The sequence below is a fragment of the Elephantulus edwardii genome, unplaced genomic scaffold, assembly GCF_000299155.1.
Source record: "Elephantulus edwardii isolate Elephantulus edwardi_28Jun2011 unplaced genomic scaffold, EleEdw1.0 scaffold00223, whole genome shotgun sequence".
Classification (NCBI taxonomy): Eukaryota; Metazoa; Chordata; class Mammalia; order Macroscelidea; family Macroscelididae; genus Elephantulus; species Elephantulus edwardii.
Genome location: NW_006399973.1, coordinates 4,555,437 through 4,577,110, shown reverse-complemented (window position 1 = coordinate 4,577,110; position 21,674 = coordinate 4,555,437). Strand labels below are relative to the sequence as shown.

At 43.8% G+C, this 21,674-nt stretch overlaps 2 pseudogenes; both read right to left on the bottom strand.

Annotated features, from left to right (window-relative positions):
• Positions 1-18,146: 18,146 nt before the first annotated feature.
• On the bottom strand, positions 18,147-20,060 carry LOC102871975 (annotated as a pseudogene).
• An 861-nt stretch (positions 20,061-20,921) lies between these two features.
• On the bottom strand, positions 20,922-21,450 carry LOC102864539 (annotated as a pseudogene).
• Between the last annotated feature and the right edge of the window lie 224 nt (positions 21,451-21,674).

Below are 21,674 nucleotides of genomic sequence, written 5' to 3'. Positions count from 1 at the left end.
AGTGACAGTGTCCCCTGGCAAGGCTCTTCTGTTAGCCAGTACCTCCTAGACATGTCTTCTTGAAGGTCATGCTTTCTGTCCAAGTCACTGCTGAAAGGTTGCTCAATATGCTTTGGATATATAAAACATCAATCTATGTCATAAATTTGTCTTTCTTTCTTTCTTTTGTCCATAAAGAGAGAGTTTTATGAAAAATTATTCTTGACATTTGAAGGTAAAATTAAAGTCGTAACACTGAATCTCATAGAATTCATGTAGAGAATCAAGAAAAGATGATGGGTAGAGCCTTTAGGAAGGTACTGGCCCAAAGTCAAGGAATGCGGGGCCTCTAAACTCTGGGCACTTAATTGCCCTCAACTTACTTGTTCCTTACGACATCCCATGGGCTGTTGTTGCTATTTTTCAGGTAAGAAAATGTTCAGAGAAATTAAAAAAACTCCTGAAGTCGTTGTTGTTGCTATTGTTATGTGTTGTCAAAACAGAACTGACTCAAAGCTAACCCTCCAGCAGGTTTTCAGAGGTTGTAAATTGCAGGAGAGGAAATTGTCCATCTTTTTCCTATGGAGCAGCTGATGGGTTCAAACCATATGCCGTGGAGTTGGCAGCACAACTCTTACCACTAAGTGACCAGAGCTCCTCCTGAAATCTTATTTTTCAAAAGCAACTGGAATAGTACATTGACAGAAAACTACCAGAAATACAAGCTGGATGTAGAAGAGGCTGTGGCACTAGGAACATCATTCAGGGTCAGATGGATCTTGGCCAAAAGCAAAGAGTACCAGAGGAATGTCTATCTGTGTTTCATTGACAATGCAAAAAAAACCTTTGACTGTGTGGATCACACAAATTGTGGCTAACCTTGAGAAGATTTGGAATCCCAGAACACCAGATTGTGCTCATGTGAAACCTATGCTTAGGCCAGGAGGCAGTCATCAGAACACAGCAAGAGAAACTGCATGGTTCAAAATCATAAAAGGAGCACATCAGGGATATGTTCTAGCTCCATATCTTTTCAATCTATATATAGAGCAAATCATTCGAGAGGCTGAACTTTATGAGGAAGATTGTAGCATCAGGATTGAAGGATAATTCATCAACAACCAGTGTTATAAAGATGACACAACTCTACTTGCTGAAACTGAGGAGGGCCTGAAGCATCTGCTGTAGAGATTCAATGACTGTGGTTTGCAATGTAGATTGAAGGTCAACATCAAGAAAATGATTCTCACCACTTGGCCAGTTGGCAATATCATGATACCTGGAGAGATTAAGGTTGTTAACAATCTCAGCTTGCTCAGCTCCAACAATCAACACTCTTGGAACCAGCAGTCAGAAAATCAAAAGACAAATTGCATTAGGAAAATCTGCTCTCGGGGCCCTCTCCAGAGTGCTGAAGAGCAAGGATGTCAGCCTAGAGACTAAGGTGAGCCTGTTCCAGGCCATGGTCTTCACAATTCCGTGCTATACATAAGAAAACTGGACAATGACCAAGAATGACAGAAGAAGAGTTTATGCCTTTGAGTTGTGGTGCTGGAGAAGAGAACATACTCATGGACTGCCAAGAGAACAAATAGGTCTGTCCTGGCAAGGTGAAACCAGGCTGCTCCTTGGAGGCTAGGATTTTTGAAGCTCCATCTCCTATACTTTGGGCACAGAGCCAGAAGGGACCAATCTTTGGAGAAGGCTATCATGCTTGGAATGGTGAAGGGACCACACAGGAGAGGAAGACCCCGAAAAAGATGAGTTGACACAACAACTGGGGTTATGAGGGTAGGTGTGCCAGAGATAGTGAGATTGGTTCAGAATAGAGCAGGTTTCAGAGCTATCGTGCATAGGGTCACTGTGAGTCATAGATGACTTGATGGCACATAAGAACAAGTGGCAAAGCAGAATTTTAACCTAAGATTTTGGCATGAAACAAGATGGCCAGAAACTGTTGATTCTTCACCTTTTGTGAAGAAGAAAAGGCAGTTACTCAGGAAGGCTTTGATCCTTAAAATCTGCTTCAATGACTTCCTTTATGAGCACCCCACTTTGAGATTTTACTCTGTATGCAATCTTGATTCCTTTCCCCATTATCAGACAACTCCCTCACAGAACAGAAACTGCTCCTCAAACACAAGTATACTCTTGTCTTTCCCATTGTTACTGTAATTGTTAGGTGCCATCAAGTGGAGTGCAATCCACAGTGACTCTATGAAAAACGAGATCTGAACCCTGTCCTATCTTCTCCTATCCCCATACTTTCTGACATAGCCGAGCTGATTGTAGTAGTCACAGCATCAATGTATCTGGCTGAGGGTCTTTCCCATTAGTGTCTAATAATTTTCAAGTCTACATATATTTTTGCCCCATTTTATCATAAGTTGTCAAAATCATGTGACTTGACCTAAATCCTGCTTGCCCTACACTGTCCCCATTTCTCTGTGTAACTAGTATACAGATCACTTTCCCCCCAATCAGATAGTCCTCCTACTATTCCTAAGAGTAAATCCAGGCTCAGTGGTGTTTACCCTAAACTCCACAGTAAATGGGAGGCAGAGCGTAAATGAAATCCAGGTCTCCTTCAACCCCAAGGCCATGGTCATTCCACTATGTCACTCTGCCTCCCCCCCCCACTTAAAGACCCAATCCTAAAGGCATACACTTGTTCTACCCACACCCCCTTCCAAGCCTCTGCAGTGCTGAGAATTAATTAAATGTCTGTAAAGGCTTCACATAAAGATGAAAGAGACTAGCAATACAAAACTTCTACACATAGAAGGTGTCTCATCTTTAAAGCCTTATCTATCTATTTATCATCTATTAATGTTTTTAAAAGAAGATAATTGACTCTCTCAGCATAGCTCTGAGGCAGGTGGAAATGGTCTTGACTTTTTTTTTTTTCTTATGAAGAAAGAAACCTAGAGATGTGGGGTGTCTTTCTTGAGCTGTGAAATGATGGGTGTTTGAATATGTGCTAGGCTGGGAGGATGGCAGTAGTTCGTCTTTTCCTTCAACCAACCTGATCCCTTGCAGCTTGCTGTTGTTGTTAGGTACCGTCAAGTCGTCTTGTTGTTAGGTACCACTGAGTTGAGTACAACTTGCAGTGATCCTATGAACAACAGATCTGAATCCTGTCCTACTCTGTGCCATCCTCACCACCTCCAATAAACTTTAATCTGTTGCTATAATCATTCTGTCAATCTATCTCTTTGGGGGTCTTCCTCTCTTTTGCTGACCCACTTTACAAGCATCTTATCCTTTCTAAGGATATTCTAGCAACACGTATGAGAGACAGAGCTTTGTTATTCTTGCCTCCAGGGCACACTCCAGCTGCACATTTTTCTAAGACATCCAGTTCTTCTTTGGTCCATCCATGGGATATTCAGCTCTCTCTACAATACGACAGCTCAAAGGCAGGAATTCTTCTGTCATCCGTATTCACTGGCCAGCTCTTGGAGGCTTGCAGAATGCCCCTCACTTATCCATGTGGTTAAATAAGAAATCTGTTTAAATGTAACACACCAACAGAAATTACAATGTCACTAAATCTTCCTCCGAGCCCAAGAGTTAAGAGCAGTGACTATAAAACCAGAAAGGAATTCTACAGTTTACCCTGGATTCGACTCGCCTTCTTCTCCTCATGCACAAAACTAGAGGAAAAAAGTTCTTTGTTGAGGTATTGTAGGTGAAAATGCATGTAGAGTCCATAATCCAGTGCCCGACACACAGAAACATTTATTCTTATTTCTTAGCCTGACTGAAATGTGTAATTATCCTGCCGCATTGATTATTGGTAGAGAGAAAAAATGGTATAATTTTTAAAAATTATATAAATTATCTTCTAAACTTTTTTTTAAAAAGAAAACTTTTCTGACTATATCTGCCTTTGTTTCTGCTTGTATGGAAATTAAATTTTTGCCTTTTCCTGCAAAATTATCTTTTATAGCCAACTGGATTATGATAATAATACTTTGTACTTTTGCAGGGCCTTTTATCCAGGAATCTCAAAGTACTTCATAAACTTTAATTAATTCTTGCAACAAGCCCCATGAGGTAGGTAAGTATTATTATCCCCATTTTACAGATAAGGAGAGCGAGACATTGAGAAGTTAAGTAATTTGCCGACGGCCCCAAAGCAGTTAGTAGCTAAGTCTGAACAAGACCGCAAATCGCCTGTCTCAGGCTTGGGCTCGGTCCGCTGGGACTGCGCTGTTGGTCCCTCTGAGCCCTACGTTGTGACTGATGGGGAGTTGGCAAGCAGTTGCAGCCCCATGTTAAGTTCATGTTGTATGGCTTACATGTGTTATGGGCATTGCCTAGGCTGACTCATGTGTTTCACCCCGGGTACTGGCCTATCTTAAGGAGAGCTGAGCAAAACTTGCAAACCCATTGTTCAGCTCAGAATGCTTATTCTTACAAAGTTCTTTCTACTGGTTATACAATAAATGCTTATTTCCTTCCTACTTGGACTCAGCCAATCATCTGTTGTGCCAGGCACTATTTCATCCACATTCTCATCTTACTGCCATTCCTCTCCCAAGCACCTTTAGTAATTTTAACAGCATCAGCTAGGGGGTTCAATTTCTAGATTTGCTCTCCCACTCAAAGGTGCATTCAGCAGTTCTGTGACAGAATTCTTGACCTCTACACGGGAGACACAGGTTTAATTCCTGGTCAATCAACCTAATGCAACACTGGAGGCTTACGTGTTGCTTTGTTGCTGAGTGGGTTTTAGGAAAGCTGCAAATTAGATCATACTTAGATCAAAAGTCTGGAAATTAGCTTCTGAAAAATCCGTCAATAAAAGCCCTATGGGTCGCAAGAGTTGACACCCTGCATGCGTGGAGTTGTCATGAGTCAGGGGCCGAGTCAAAGGCAGCTAAGAGGAACAACATCTCCTCCAAGCTAGTTCTTACTACTGCTGATGAGTGCCTTTCATTATCCCCATCTTACAGAAAAGGAAAATGGGATCAGAGAATCAAGTGGTATATCCATCATCACTTAAGAGAACTGGGATTCCAACCAAAATCCTACATAAAGATGAATGCTCTTACCACGCAATCAGAAAACGTTGTTGTTGTTGTTGTTGTGTACAATAGTGTCAGAACCAATCCATAGCTGACCCTCCAGTGGGTTTTCAGAGGCAATTTAATCACATAGGAGGAGACTGTTCATCTTTCTTCCACAGAGCAGCTGTTGGATTTGAACTGCATGTCATTGGGATTGCAGAAAGTTTCTTACCAATAGGCCACCAGAAACCCTCAACCACATAACACCTGGTGACAAATTGGATTGCAGAATGTAAATTTATGGTCTTTCCAAGGGGCACCGGTAGCAGAGCAAAGAGTTTTTCATTGTTATCACAAGCCAATTTGAGCATCTGTTCTTGGATGCAGGGTTAATAGAAAACTTTATAGGATGTCTGGCTGTGTTGTTGCTGTTAGAAGTCACTGAGTCAAGTACAACTCATAGCAACTCTATGAACAACAGATATGAACCCTGTCCTGTCCCATGCCATCCTCTTTATCTCTACAACACACTTGGGTCCCTTGCTGCAGTCACTGTCAATCCATCTGGCTGAGGGTCTTCCTCTCTCCTACTGACCTCTCTAAGCATGATGTCCCTTCCAAGGAAAAGCCTCCTCTAGAAATATGCCCAAAGTATATGAAATGAAGCTTTGTCATCTTTGCTTCCAAGGAGCACTCTGGCTGCACCCTCTCCAAGACATGTTTTTTTTTGTTCTCAGAAGCATAGCAAGTGATGGAAAAGACCAAGACCTGAATCAGGTACACCTTAGTCTTCAAACTGACATCGTTGTTCCTCTGTAATTTGAAGAGATAACTTTCCCAATGTTTCCCAACTTTTAAAAAGGATGCCGATTTCCCCAAAGGGACCCTTCTAAAGGGGGTTTCAGCCCCTCACAAGGGTGTTCTACGGATGGCTGACATTTATCTGCTCATCCCAGCATCCTCATCACGGCAAGGCAGCAGAAATCCTTCCCCCAGGCTTGAGGCACAGAAATGGTTCCGAAGCTTCAATTTCTTTCTGACAAAATGACTGTTGAAGTCAGACAAGCCTGAATTTGAATCCTGGTTCTGTACTCACTAGTGGTTAGTCTTGGGCAAGTACCAACCTCTCTGCCTCTTAGTTCCTTCATCTGTCAAAGGAGTTATTGCAAGGACTCCATGTGCTGATGAGCATGAAAGCCCATGGCACAGCGTCTAGCATATAGTAAGTGGTCAATAAATAGCAACAGTCTGACCTTCTCTTCCTGCCTAATCATCAATTATATCGTATTTTAATAAAGCTGAATGGCTCGTAATGGTTCTAGCCTTCTTTTTCCCTCTGCTGCCTTTGCCACGATCCTTGCTCAGGTAGCAGCTGATAGAACAGATTCCACCAGGCCTGGAAGAGGTAAGGCTGGCCACCAGCTCACTTCTCCAGTGAACACAAGTTCTCCTCTTGTCTTAGCTCTCTGTCTGGGTCAGCTACTCTCAGCACTCTCCTGACCTGGGTTGGCATGAGTCCATCCCTCTGGGCCTTGTAGAACTGGAGCTTCTGGACCTGCAAAATTAAAGACCAAGACTTGACCAATGTCATCAAAGCTCTAATCCTGGGGGACTCTGACTTCTCTGTCCTTGGGACTACCTGCCTTCCTAGGCATGTCTTTCTTATAAGACAATGGTTGTTGTTGTTATGTGCTGTCAAATTGCCTGTGACTCATAGTGACCCTATGGACAACAGCCCTAAACCCAGCTCTATCCTGTGCCAAGTTTACTGTCTCCAACACACCTACCCCCATTACCTCAGTCACTGAATCAATCCACCTTCTATTCATAAAGGGTCTTCCTCTTCTGCACTGTCCCTCCATCCTCGCAAGCATGATGTCCTTCTCCAAGGACTGGTCCTTCCTTGTGACATGCCCAAAGTATGTGAGATGGAGCTTCAGAATTCTTGCCTCCAAGGAGCAGCCTGGTTTAACCCTCTCTCGGACAAATTTGTTCATTTTCTTAGCAGTCCACGGTATATTCAGTACTCTTCTCCAACACCACAGCTCAAAGGCATCAATTCTCCTTCTAGCCTCCCTAGTCATTGTCCAGCACTCTGATGCATAGCAAGTGATTGCAAAGACCATGGCCTTTGTCAGGCACACCTTAGTCTTCAAAGTGACCATTGCTCTTCATTACTTTCGAGAGGTCCCAAACAGCAGACTTTTCCATGGCAATACGTCTTTTAATTTCCTGGCTGCTGGTGCCAAGAGTGTTGACTGTCGAGCCAAACAAACTAAAACTGTAAACAATCTCAATCTCTTCACCATCCATCCTGATGCTGCCAATTGGCCTAGTGGTGAGAATCTTTGTTTTCCTGATATTTAGCCTCAATCCATATAGAATTAATTAATATTTCCTAAGTCTGTGTGGTTAGATTGGGCCTACTATGTCTTACACTTGTATCATATAATATTTCCATTCAAGAGAATTAGACCTCATCAATACAATAAGGACCTTCTACAGATTTCTGGACCACAAAGTGCAACTGTAATAGATTGAGGATGGGGTGCGGTGGGGTCAGGGTGGGTTTGTGTGCATACGTGCACATGCTTGCACACGCCAGAACCTATGCATGGTCTATGGCGTATGATGTGAAGTGTTGAATTCAGGCCAGCTTTCAGTAATGGGCTCTAGACATATGGAAAACAGCATGACCATGCACCAGGAGTTGAGGTTCCAAAATGCCTGACACATCCTTTCCATTGGCCAGAACAAAGGAAGAGACAATTCATAGCTGATCTGGTTCCTAAGCATAGGCCTCAAACAAACAAACAAACAAACCTGTTGTTTCTTTTCATTTTATAGAAAAGGCACACTTCTCATTTATATTTATGAAAGTTAAAACATGTGTGTTACAGAAAGTTTTCTTAAAGAAAGAAAAAAACTAAAGCTAGTCAAGAGAGTGAGGTTAGCATAGGATTTGTACGAACACGTTCCTCATCACTGTCCCGAGAGGGAGCCAAGGGCAGGGGTGCAGGAGAGGAAGTAGAGTGACCAGGCTTAGCTGACCACGACCAACTTATAGACCAGAATACCCTGAAATGAGACCTTCCAATCAACTTACTTTTTATGTATTTCCTTCCAATATTATGTATACTTCACTTGTATATTTCAAAACCGTCAATCTTATGTTATATAGATTTTAACATACACACACATATTAACAACAACAAAAAGCCTGGAATAACCATTTTGTGTCAGGAACCAAGTTTTGTTACTCCGACTCAAATTTACCCTCACAAATGTGTATGAAGTTATTCTCTGTATCACTGACCTTGTACCTCTCAGGAGTCACTGTTTTTACCAAGTACAGAACAAGGGGAAAAAATCTGTACCATCAGTGAAAGGTTTAAATTATTTCTCTCTCAGATGAATGATCAAATAATTTAAAAAACTCGTCTTCCCAATTGTGGCTATTTTCTCTCATAAAGAATTCCTGCGCTCCATGATAATTAGGCTTTCTAAACTCCCACCTCTGGCACCAGGTCATCCTCATACATGATAAAACTTATCACACTCATTGCTATTACTATGGAGGTACTTTTCTCCAAATCCCAGCTCAAATGCCTGCTGCTGCTGCTTCGTTTAAATTTTCTACTAGTTTATTTATAGAATTCTAAAACATTGTTTTTAAGAAGAAATTCTTTCAATTTCCCTCACCCCATCCCCATTAAATTATACAACCTCACGATTAGTGCCCCTTCCCACCCTGCACATCCTCATCCCTCGGCTTCTACCCTCTCCCACCCCATGCCTGCTTCTTTCTAAAAGTTCCCCGTGCCTCCTGCTGGAGCAAGAGCCCTTGACTTTCATCTCTCCAGGAATCTTCACAAAAAGGGTTTCTGGGTGATGCAAATGCAACTACTAGCTAAAAGGTTGTAAGTTTTAATCCACCAGTGGCGGCTCAGAAAAGTCCTGCCAATCTGCTTCCGAAAGGTCACAGCCTTGTAAGCTCTGTGGAGCAGTTCTGCTCTGCACACGTGGTGAGATCACAGGCAGTCAAAACAGACTTGATGGCAACAACAAGGCGAAAGCCTTCAAGGTTTTCTGCTTTGGATTGTAGTCATTCGTGCTTATGTTCTCTTTAGACAGCCAGTAGTGTCTCACAGAAGCATTGTGCTGCTGCGTTTCACTACCGCCCTCTCGCCCAGCATTGTGGAGGACTTTGCCCAGCTAACCCAAAAGCCACACTTTTCGGGGGGTTCGAATCCACAAGTGACTCTGAGGGGGAAAGATGGTTTATCTCTTTGCATCCAAATTTACAGTCTCAGAAACCCAAGCTATGAGTCATTTCCAACTCAACAGCAATGAGATTTTTCTTTTTTATCTCCACATTGTCTCACATACTTTGGACATGTTATCAGGAAGGGCCAGTTCCTAGAAAAGACATCCCACTTTGTAAAGCAGAGGGTCAACATAAAATGGAAATAAGATGGATTGACACTGTGGCAGCAGCAATGGGCTCAACGACAGCAGCCATTGTGAGGACGGCACACAATCCAGCACTGGTGACTGTTTCAGTGATTATAGTGTCACTGTGAGTTCAATTCAACGGCACCCAACAACCACCCCAGCATAAGTCCTGATTAAGTTCATTCATTTAGTGATGTTCCGTGAGTGCGCCCCACCATGAGCACAGGCCCGAGGACACAGCCCAGGACCAGACTCACTCCTTCCTGTAAGGAGGCTTCATTCTCAGAAGTGCAGACCCTTGGAGCTCAGCGTTGCCAGCCCCGTTAACAGGCCTATAAGCAGCGTGAGGACCACTTACATAATACTTTGTTTATTCACTAGCTGGAAATGGAGTCTGTCAACACTATTTTAAGAGGGCAGGCATAATTATTTGCCGCAGAAAATCTGTTGGATTTTAGGGGCATTGGGACATTCATTCGGCAGCACCCCACTTCCAGGACTGAGAAGAAGTGCTGTTTACAAGTTCAGTATTTGGACTTAGAGATGCATTTTACTGCAGAAATAGTGTTATGGAACGTAACAAGCTGCCAGAAGTAGCCCACAAAACCAAGTGAGCACAGAAAAGTGGAAAAAAAAACCCAAACACACAAAAAAGATAGTGGTCCAGAAAAGATAATGGTCCTAGAAAGCTGCATAGTGGAGTAGACTTGGGGGGAGAGATTGTATAACAATGAAAGAATTTTTCTTTTACTTTTCAAAGAGAATAGCAAACTGGGGAGGGGGAGGGGTGGGCAGGGAGAAAAGTGCAACAATGAATGAATGGAAGGAAATCCAAAGTCTCTGTAAACTTTCATTGAAATGAATAAAAATTTTTAAAAGGGGGGAAAGATAATGGTCCTGAAATCACAATGATATTCTGATTTTCCCAATCTCATCAATCTGTAGAGATGAGTTGAAAACAATCATAGTATGTGCATCTGATCCCACTTGCTCACACAGGATTCCCAGGTCCCTGAGCACCGCCCTGAACCTGTGTCTCCAGGAGACCTATCACATATTCTCACGTGCTGGGTCTTTCTGTCGGACATGGCAGATCCAAAAGACTTGGTGGTTTCTCCACAGATCCCACCTAACCATACAATTCCCTGAACGCTCCCAGAGATTGGCAACAGTCCATGATCATCACCTGCAAGATGTGGCAGCCTGACCTGGAAAATTTCTGGGGCCTGTGTCAACAATTCTTTCTTACAGAGCCTTTACTGCAGATCTTAACAAATTGTTCATTTTTATTTTTGCTTTAGATTCAATACTGGAGATAGTCCCTGCTTGTCATTTGTGATTTGAAGGTTAACCAATCGGACAAAAGCAAACAGTCAAATGGAAGAGAAAAGGAGTAATAATTTTCTAACATAACTGAAGAGGCTTGATGTTCATGTACACATGTATTTGATTACACATGTATGCATTAAAAGGCAAGGACAATGGAAAAGAAGTCATGGTAGATTCTGTGTAAAAGTCGCTAATTGTGGGTCTGACGTCTCTCAGAGCAAAGACTATACAGGAAGACAGTTCATTTCCCAAGTTGGATATTGTAATGGCCTATATTGGTTACTGATTAGGTAGCCTCCATTCTGCGTAAAGAGAGGCTGTGTGTGTCCCAGCTGTTTACACAGACAAGACACTTAGAAAATAGCTTTCTGTGCCTAGTGGCTATCTGTATGCATGATTCCAATGGTCAAGCATATGTTTTCAAGGAAGGGACTTGGTACTTTAATTATATAGAGATGATTGTGAAGACAAAGACCAATGACATACCCAGGGCTTTCAGAGCCCTATGCAAAACCCCAGTCCCTTCTCTTAGCTCATATAGCTTCCTCGCCTACCTAGAATGCACCTCTCCCACCCAGAATGTACCTCTACCACCCAGAATGCAGTGCTCTTCCAATGTCCCTGAGTGCATGAACCATCAAGGGATCTGGTTAGGATTCAAATTCTGACTCAATAGACAAGCTGTGAGGTCCAAGGGTCTGCCTTTTTGCCAAGCTCTTCAAGGACACTGATGCCCTACACCTCAGTTTGAATCGTGGGGCTCCTGAGTAATGGTCCTCATCCCTGGCTGCATGTAAAAACCACTTTTTAAAAGACTACCAGCACCTGGGCTCCACCTTCCCCCCAGAGACTCTACTGTAACAGCCTGGACTGGGGCTTTGGCATATTTTTTAAACAGTCTACCAGGTGATTGTAATGTTCAACTAGAACCACCAGATTAGGGTCTGACAAATGAATAAGCTTTTCATATTCTCTTTTTTATGAAAATGAAATATGATATTATCCTGTGTTGGTTAAGTAATGTGTCTGTTGGCCTGGGCCATGACTCAGTGGTTTGGCAGCTGGGTAATGACGGAATTATTTACCAGGATGGGACTTTATATAAGAAGCCTCTCAGTTGTAGGGGGATTATGACAGGATGCAGCACCCTTTTTCAGGTCATAGTCTTGATTCACTGGTCAGTTAGACAGATGCAGAGTTGAATCCCGCAGTCCACTGGGGGGCAGGCAATTGCTTGTTAGTTGCTGAATTATAGACAGAAGATGGTTGAAGACCTGAAAGGAGGCGTGGGCCATGCTCAGAGGGCTCAGTGCTGTGGAATCATTTCAATACATAACAAACTTCATGGCCCTAGCCTCTGAATACAGTAACCCTGATTAACACTATTTTATTTTCTATAAGCTAAAGAGATGTAAGGAATCAAGAAGGGATAACTCTATAAAAAGAAACAGATACTCTTATCTCTATTTTACAGAAAGAACTACAACGTGGAGAAATTGTGATTTATGTGATATCACACAACTGCTGTGTGAGGGGTAGGACTCGAATCCAAGGATATCTTTCTCAAAACCCAAGTTCTTCTCAGAAAGGAAGGAATCTCTCTAGCAGAGACTGCTGGCTATTAGCCACCCTGCTACTAGATTTACTTCTTCTAGAAGGTAGTCTTGAAACTCATTCAAAGTACCAAAGAGTACAGCTCTGTTTTTACTAGAGGCTAGGATTCCTGCCCAACTCAACTTCTTACCTCACCGGGTAAACTTTCTCACCTTCTTTTATTTCATTTTCCGATCTAGACAGAGTCAGCATTAAAACTCATCTGATCAATTGTCCCATCTTCTCATTTTATAGATTGGAAAAGTGAGGGTCATAATAGGAAAACAACTTGACTAAAGTTGTACAATCAATACATGTCAGAGCTAGGGCTAGGAAGCTGGTTTCCCATTCCCAGGCTCCTCCTGGATCTGCTTCCCATCCAAGGACGGCAGAGCATGCATGTGCTGCTGCTCTTGGCAGGCCTGTCAATCAGGGCACTGTAATTCCTACGCCTTAGATATAAAGGCACATGTGCAATTTAGCTGTAAGGAGCTGTTTCTAACTGTGTGCCTGTTAGCAGGCCCACAAGGCCGCTCTGTGTGAGCCCTACTCACTGATGTCACTGGGAGTTGCCCACTTCATCAAAGTTTGACAACGTCACGTCACCTCCTCTTTGCTTCAAATCTAAACCTCAGCATCTTTCTAGATCATTCATGTGGGGCAGTGTGTCCCTTATGAAAGCAAATGGGTACATTTGCTCACGGGGTTTTTATAAGGGGTTTGGCTTTATGAGCAGAAAGAGCTGCCTTTGTCCAGAAGCATGAAAATGGTTTGAAAGTTAAAATTATGTCAGTGGGCAGCTCTCAGACTCTGGCGACAAATGAAGGATACATCACTAGGAAGTTACAGGAGTGCTTTCTTCCAAAGGCAAGTTCAAGCTGAGGATGCAGTTTGAGGTTTAGGGAGATGTTCCCACTTCCTCCTTAAGTGCTGAGTTAACAGGCTTTCTGAGACACTGTGTCCTAGGCCAGCAGCTCGCCTGGAGAACAGTTTTAAAGGGGCCACTTCACTCAGAGATAACCGCAGGCATCCTGAGTTCAAGTTGGTTTCTGAATGCAAGTGCTGCAGGGTTTGCAGCTGTTTGTATATCCATCATCAAAGCTTATGTTGTTGTTATGTGCTGTCGAGCAGCCCTAAACCCTGTTATATCCTGTGCCAATCACATTGCCTCTGACACACCCATCCCGATTACCCCAGTCACTGAATCAATCCACCTCATAGAGGGTCTTCCCCTCCTGCACTGGCCCTCCACCCTACCAAGCATGATGTCCCTCTCCAAGGATCTGTCTCTCCTTACAACATGTCCAAAGTATGTCAGACGAAGCCCCAGAATCCTTGCCTCCAAGGAGCAGCCTGGTTTAACCCTCTCCAGGATGAATCTGTTTGTTTTCTTGGCAGTCCAGGGTACATTCAATACTCTTCTCCAGCACCACAGCTCAAAGGCATCAATTCTCCTTCTATCCTCCCTAGTCATTGTCCAACTCTCTGATGCATAACAAGTGATTGCAAAGACCATGGCCTGTATCAGGCACACCTTAGTCTCCAGAGAGACACCGTTGCTCTTGAGTACTTTAGAGAGGTCCCTAACAGCAGACTTTGCCATCGCAATACGTTTTTTTTATTTCCTGGCTGCTGGTGCCAAGAGTGTTGACCGTGGAGTCGAGCATACTGAAGCTGTGAAGAATCTCAATCTCTTTCCCATCCATCCTGATGCTACCAATTGGTCCAGTGCTGAGAATCTTTGTCCTCTTGACTTTGAGCCTCAGTCCATACTGAAGGCTGCAGTCCTTGACCCTCTGCAGTAAGTGCATGAGGTCCTCCTCAGTTTCGGCAAGCAGGGTTGTGTCATCTGCCTAACGCAGATTGTTAATAGATCTTCCACCAATCCTGATGTCACACTTCTCCTCATAGAGCCCAGCCTCCCGGATAATCTGCTCTGCATACAGGTTGAAAAGGTATGGAGACAGGACACATTCCTGGTGTACACCCTTCCCAATTTTGAACCATGCAGTGTTACCCTGCTCTGTTCTAATGACTGCCTCTTGGTCCAAGTATAGGTTTTGCATTAGCACGATTAAATGTTCTGAGATTCCTATTCTTCTCAGAGTCAGCCACAGTTTGTTATGATCCACACAGTCAAATGCCTTTGCATAATCAATGAAACACAGATAGACATTCTTCTGGTATTCCCTGCTTTCAACTAAGACCCATCTAACATCAGCTACAATATCCCTAGTACCATGACCCCTTCTAAACCCAGCCTGGACTTCTGGCAGTTTTCTGCTGATGTGCTGTTCCAGTCGTTTTTGGATAATCTTCAGTAGAATCTTGCTTGCATGTGAAATCAATGATATTGTTCTGTAGTTTCCACACTCAGTTGGGTCACCCTTCTTTGGAATGGGAACAAATATAGACCTCTTCCAGTCAGTTGGCCAAGTGGTTGTTCTCCAGATTTCTTGGCACAACTTGGTGAGCATATCCAGGGCAACATCTGTTAGCTGAAATATGTCAATTGGTATACCATCTAATCCTGGGGCCATTTTTTTTGCTATTTCCTTCAAAGCAGCTTGAACTTCTTCCTTCATCTTATAACTGAACTATAATTGAACTGTGTAGTATAGTAACCACATACACGGCTACTGGACTGTATACTGGCTACTGGACACTGTAAGTCAAATGAAAAATTCAGTTACATGCACTACATTTCAACACCCGACATTCCACATGTTGATAGTAACTGTCATATTGGACAGCGAAGAGATAAGAGTATTTCCATATTTTAGGATGGAATTGTGTTGGACTAGAAGGTGAACACCTTATGAAGATTGATTGAAAGGAGCACTGAATACAGACCCAGGGTGACCAATTAGAAAAGCCTGGATCACAAATCTGGACGTTGATGTTAGTGCATGACAAAGTGACACTTAGTAGATTGGAAGGAGTTTGAAGGTGATGGAGAACCATGATCTCTTCTCCAAGGGCTCTCCTGGCCTGAAGAACATCACAGCACCTGCGAAGTGGTCTGAAAATCTGAATGTTGGGACACTATAGCTCATTCTATCCTAAGCACAGCAGAAGAAGTCACTGACTGTACTACAGGGTCAAGTCACCTCTGCTCAGAATGAGTTTTGATGAGTATTATACTTTGTGCATGCTGGTTTTCCAGTAACCAAAATGATCTTGATTATATATAGGGAGACTTATTCTGAGGGGTTAGGGAAACCTCACAAACTCTACAGGAAGGCAGTTCTGCCCTTACTGGAGCTGGAATTTCTAGCAAGACAGAAGCCATACAGTCTCTCTCTTCCTTTCCTCCTAATCCTCTTTTCCTGTGCTTCCCATGTCTTTGCTTTCTGGTCCACTGGGTGTATACCTCTGCACCTGTGGCCATTCTGTAGTACTCACCACTCAGCCCATCATGGTTGACCCTAAGCCCAACTCCTACCCATTGTTCACAACCTTACCCCCAATGCTAAGAAGGCTCGCTCACTGACAAGTCCCATAGAATTCCTGAAAAAGAATCTGACCAGACCTGTTTGGGTCATGTACCTCCCACATACCACATCACTTGAGCCCGAGGGTATACTTATTCGGAGAGAAAAGAATGGAAATCTCTCTACTAATTTGCAATCATCAAATCTGGCTAGAAATTCAAGATAAGAATGTACATTTATTGTCTCCCAGGTTTCTAGAACAGAGCTTGTTACATAAAATGCTAGATCATATCTGCTCAATGAATGAATGGATCCACTGAACTTCAAAAGATAACCAAAAAGTACAAGGTTAGGGAGCTCTGGTGGCCTAGTATGAAGCTGCACTGCAATCCCGAAGGCACGTAGTTTGAATCCACTAGATCTTGCGCTGGAGAAGAAGAGGCAGTCGATCCTCCTGTGCCAGTCGGATTTGATGGTACACAAGAAAGGGGGGGAAAATTTTTTTTAAAAAATGTTTTTTTCAATATCTAATCCCTAAGGGGATTCCATTAGCTATTTTTTTTTCTTAAATAAAAACAAACATAAGGGGTTGGGGAAACCCTCAGAACACCAGTCCTGTGAAGGAGACACTAACATTCCTCCAGAGGCACTTGTCAGAGGACTGAGCAGCAACTCACATGGCTCTGGGGTGACAAGGTTTGCGGGGTGAGGGTGTGAGTTTACTTTTCATCTTAGCTGCTGAGTCTGTTACATCTCTGAGTAGGAAGTGACAGCTGGCCCTGAACAGCTGGAACTGCTGTCTCAGAGACAGCAGATGGGGACGCAGACAGCTCCTGAGCTAATGCCTGTAGGAACAGTGGCAGAATCCGGGAAGCTTAAGCAGTTAGCTTAGTACAGCGTTGCTGGGCGTTAGAAGGTTGATTTTGAGAAGTCACGGACATGTAAAGCTAACTTCGAGAAAACTCAATACTTGGCATTTCAAGGTTAATTTTGAGAAATCTCTTAATACCGGGCATTGGACTGCTGATTTCATAGATTACGTAGTATTGGACATTCGAAGGTGGACCTCGTGAGATCTCTCGGGGTAACAGAAGTGGTCACCTGGCCTGTTGGACCAGAGGTGGTGTTACTGAATGCAAGGGGTTCTTTCCGTAGTCAACTGCCAATAAGACAAACTGCAATATCCATAAAAACTTTATTACAGATCTGTGGAGGACAGCAGTCCATAAGAGAGGTCACCAGGCTTTTATACTAGGGTGAGACACCAACTTACTTAACAGTAAACTTTTGTTAGTAAAATCAAAGAATATCTGCAAGAAAACCAATTCACACCCAGATACTCCCTTTCCCAGCAAACAGGCAGTTTAAGTTACAATTTACATATGATTGGGGGGGGGGACAGCTTCAAAGAGATAACAGCTAATCTAGGAGATGCATCTCCTCTTCTGATAAACAGATTAAAGAAAGGACACTAAGAATTTTAAGGTCAAGCAACTAGCCTTTCAGGCTGGAGAAAACTGCTGCCCGTTTTGTTCCATAACTAATTCATGAGACACATGTTGGAGAAGCCTGATGGACAGGAGGCAGAGCTTAAGAGGCACTAGGAAGATTCTCCAGCTTGGCTGTGAAGCTGGAGGGGCCTCAGGCACCAGAGAGTGGCTCTGCGAATCCATGGCAATGGCAGGTTACCCTCCCCCCCAGAGGGAAAATTAACCAGAAGTTGAGGGGCAGCAGGAAGAGTCAAGGCCGAGCTAGCTGGAGGCTGACCCAGTAAAGGACTGATTGCCTTGTAGGAGCAGGAAGGGCCAGAGGCTGACCTGCCAAGGTCAAAGGGCCACCAAGGTGGCTCTGCTAGGGCAAAGCTGTGGGGACACCGGGTCTGGGGGGTCCAGACACTAAATCCTAAATCAGAGGGGCTAAGGTGCTCAGAACATAGCCCCGTGGGGCAGGAGTGAACCGGCCGCACCTCTAAGTCTGGGGTACCTTCACGGCTGAGCAGCTCCCCCCACCAGCGCTGCCATCTCCTGGGGGGGCCTCACCCTCGGTCCCTTTTCCTGGCTGGCGGGTGGCGATCGATCAGAGCTGGGAAAGCAGCTCTCTGAACAGTCCTCCTGTGCGGTGTTCTGGCACGTGGTGGGCACACACGTGTGGGGGACGGACACGTGTGGGGGGCGGACACGTGTGGGGGGCGGACACGTGTGGTGGGCGGACACGTGTGGTGGGCGGACACGTGGTGGGAGGACACGTGGTGGGAGGACACGTGGTGGACACACACACGTGGTGGACACGTGGCCGATGGCAGCGGAGCAGCTGCAGGCTGATCCTGTAGGAGCAGCTTCTCTTAGCTGGGCAGCTCGATGTTGCACATGTTCCAGAAAATCCAGTAGAGGAGGCTGAGGAAGATAATGACGGCCCCCAGGCAGAGCGGGAGGTGGTAGAAGGGAGGTTGGAGAAGACACCAGAGGACGGAGACACGGAGCCCAGCCGACAAGTGCCTGCAGCGGCCCCGGCCCCACCGAGACGCGGGAGCCTCGATGACGGCGCCATGGAGTCACGCGAGAAGTGCGTGCGCACGGGCAGCATGGAAATAGCGTCAGGCTACGACCTAGAAAAATGTTCTTCAAGTACAAGATTTATATCCTACATTTGATTTTTTTTAAAAGAACAAAAACACCCAGCCCTGATCAAAACGGAAGTTCATTTTTCATTCTTTTCCTTTCTTTTCAATAGCTCTTTACTGTGCACTTACCTTGCACTCCACAATGAAGACCTGGTAATGGAGGAGGTAGATCCAGAGATGATGTGTCTCTTGGACTGTGGATGCTAGGAGTTCAGTTTGGCAGAAAAGACAAAAGGAAACCTTATTTATCTAAGTGCACATACCCTAAAGATGATGAAGGTAATGCAAATTTCTATTTTCTTATGCTCTTGATTTCATTTTAACAAGTATCCAAAATCATTCCACTGTAGTGTTAGAAGATGCTTATGCATGCTATTTTGAAGAAAAAGATGATAGAATTTTAAATATATTTTAAATTAACTAAGTCATTTTCTTTTTTTTTCACATAAGAAAGCACTTATTAGAGGTTTACCATGAAATCATACAAATAATTTGTGTAAACACAAATCCACATCTAGTCAAAATACAGATGGCACAGGACAAAGTAAAAACAGAGAAAACTAACTGGCAGCTATATACAGTTGGATACAATTGTACCTCATTCACTAGAAAGTCTTTTACCAAATAATCATCTGAGATTAACAGAAGATCAATCTTCAATGTTGTCCTACAAGATGGATTACTTTAGCATCTCCTCCTGTTGTCTCCAATGACCTACAGTATGGCTGGTAACTGTTTTGATGATTGCCATCTCTCCAAGATGCCATGCCACATATGCCCTGTTGGCCACTGTAGTCTGTATATCCCTGTTCATATCCACAGTTCCCATAGTTACACCAGTATACTCATAGCCGCCATAGCCATTATAGGTTGATTGCCAGCATAGGCACTATTGTAATTTCCATATCCTTGATCATAATAGACAATAGTCTTTGGTTCCAGTTTTGACCCTGACCTTGTTCACGACCCCTCCTACCACTGGGCCCACCACCTGCAGCGCCTCTACCTCCTTTCTGATGTTGTTGCTGCCTAGCTACCTGTTTGGGTTGTGCACCTTTGATTTCACACTTCCCAGAACCAATTTGATGATATCTATACTTTCTAACAATTTCTTTACTGCCTCTTCATCTGTATATGTGATAAAACAAAATCCTCTTCTTTGTTTTTGTATCCATGGAAAGTTTCAATCTCTCCAAAAGTGTCAAAATATTCTTTAATTTGTTCTTCAGCAGTATCTGGGCTAAATCCACCTATAAAAACCTTTTTTGGGGGGAGTCCTTCCCTTTTACAGTTTTAGCTCTCTTGAGGTCTATCAATGTGCCATCCAGTTTGTATTCTTTCAGTTCCAAAACCTCATCAACACTAACTAACAGCATCCTTGAAACGCACAAATCCAAAACTTTCTTGACTGTCCAGTGACTGGATCTGTTTAAATCATGTAGTCCACCACCTTTCCAAATCGAGACAAATAGATTTTTCTTACTTGTATCCTAGCTCAAGCCTCCAACAGACATTTTACTGTCATCCTGCTGATTCTTGCTCTTGTTGATCTTGGATCGCACTGATCTTGGACCTTGAACTCTTCTATGTTGCCGTACTAGTTCATGTCCTGCATTGTGTCAGAGCTGTCAGGGAGGGTGGTGCAGAAACACAGACCAAGGTGGAGCATCGTGTGGAGCTGGACTGCAAAGAAAACGAACAGGTTCATTCTGGAGAGGGTTAAACCGGGCTGTTCCTTAGAGACAAGGATTCTAAGGCTTCATCTGGCATACTGTGGGCATGTTGTAAGGAGGGACCAGTCCTTGGAGAGGGACATCATGCTTGGGAGGGTGGAGGGAGAGCACAGGAGGGGAAGACCCTCTACAAGGTGGATTAATTCAGTGACTGGGGTAATGTTGGTAGGTGTGTCAGATACAGTGAGATTGGCACAGGACAGAGCAGGGTTTAGGGCTGTTGTGCATAGGGTCACAATGAGTCGCAAGCGACCTGATGGCACGTAACAACAACAACAACAACAACAACAGTACAGAATAACATAGAAAAAAATTTCGTCTATATACACATGTACTTACCTAAAATCATATTTGATACATACTTTTCTCATGTACACTCTATATATTTTTTATTTCCAATATAGCATGATAATTCTGTCATTAAAAATATTTATAAACACAATTTTAAAAGTTGAATCCTATTTCATCTCACAGTACAGAAAAATGTGTTACCCTCCCACTTATGTGCAATGAAATATTTAAAATAGTTTCATTTATCAGTTATTACAAATGACATTTTGGTGGGTATCTTTAAGCATAAAACTTCATATACTTTTCAGAATACATTTATATATTTATCTGTTGCAAGAAGCTTTATTCTTTCCATTTGGTCCAGAACTTGGGAAAAGGGCTCCTGGGCAGATAAGAGTCTGCCCCAGGGTGGGAAGAAGCTTGCTGCTGATTTCAGGGGGGTGCAGACTTCCCTACCACCAACCCCAGGCTCCTAGTCATGCTTGAGGGTCAGTTACTCAAAGGGATACTTACCCAGCCCAGCCCAGCCCAGCTAGTCTTCAGAGGTTGGTCAGATGGTCACACATCACCTTCAGCAGTTTCAGTTCCTCATCCAGGAAGTGGTTCTCCAGATAGTCACAGATAGTCCCAGAGATGGGAGCTGATATTGGTGTGCAGTCATGATGTGTAGATCTAGAAGGGCCTGGTTCAGGTTCTTCTCCAAGGCCAGGGCTGCTGCCATGGCGTTCAGGGTTCTACCCCACTCATTCTGGGATGACTTCTGTGGGTCTTTGAAGAGGACATGGGCAGCAGTGCTGGGTTTGCAGCTTGAGGAGATACTTGGCATCCTCGTACTTCTCCAACTCACAAAAGAAGCATCCCAAACCTTCCAAGACCACGTCCTCAGTGGAAATAAAAACCTAGATGGAGCAAGTGTAGGAGGTCCACATGTGCCAGTTGACCAGACAATTGACTCCATCTTCCACTTTGGTGGAGTAATTCTGACACGTCTGTGAGCTCATAGTTGGTCGAGGATTTGGGGCTAAGAACAACAACAACAAAAAACAAACAAAAAAACTATGAGAAACTGGTCCTGAAAACAGGAGAAGGTTAAGAATATGGTCCCAAGGTTATAGCTGGAGAGGAGTTTGAGGGCAGTCAGAGGCTGGAGGTGGGGAGTCACTGGGTCTGTGCTGCCCAAACACTGCAGAAGCAAGAGACCAATCTACAAGACTGGCGGGAACTC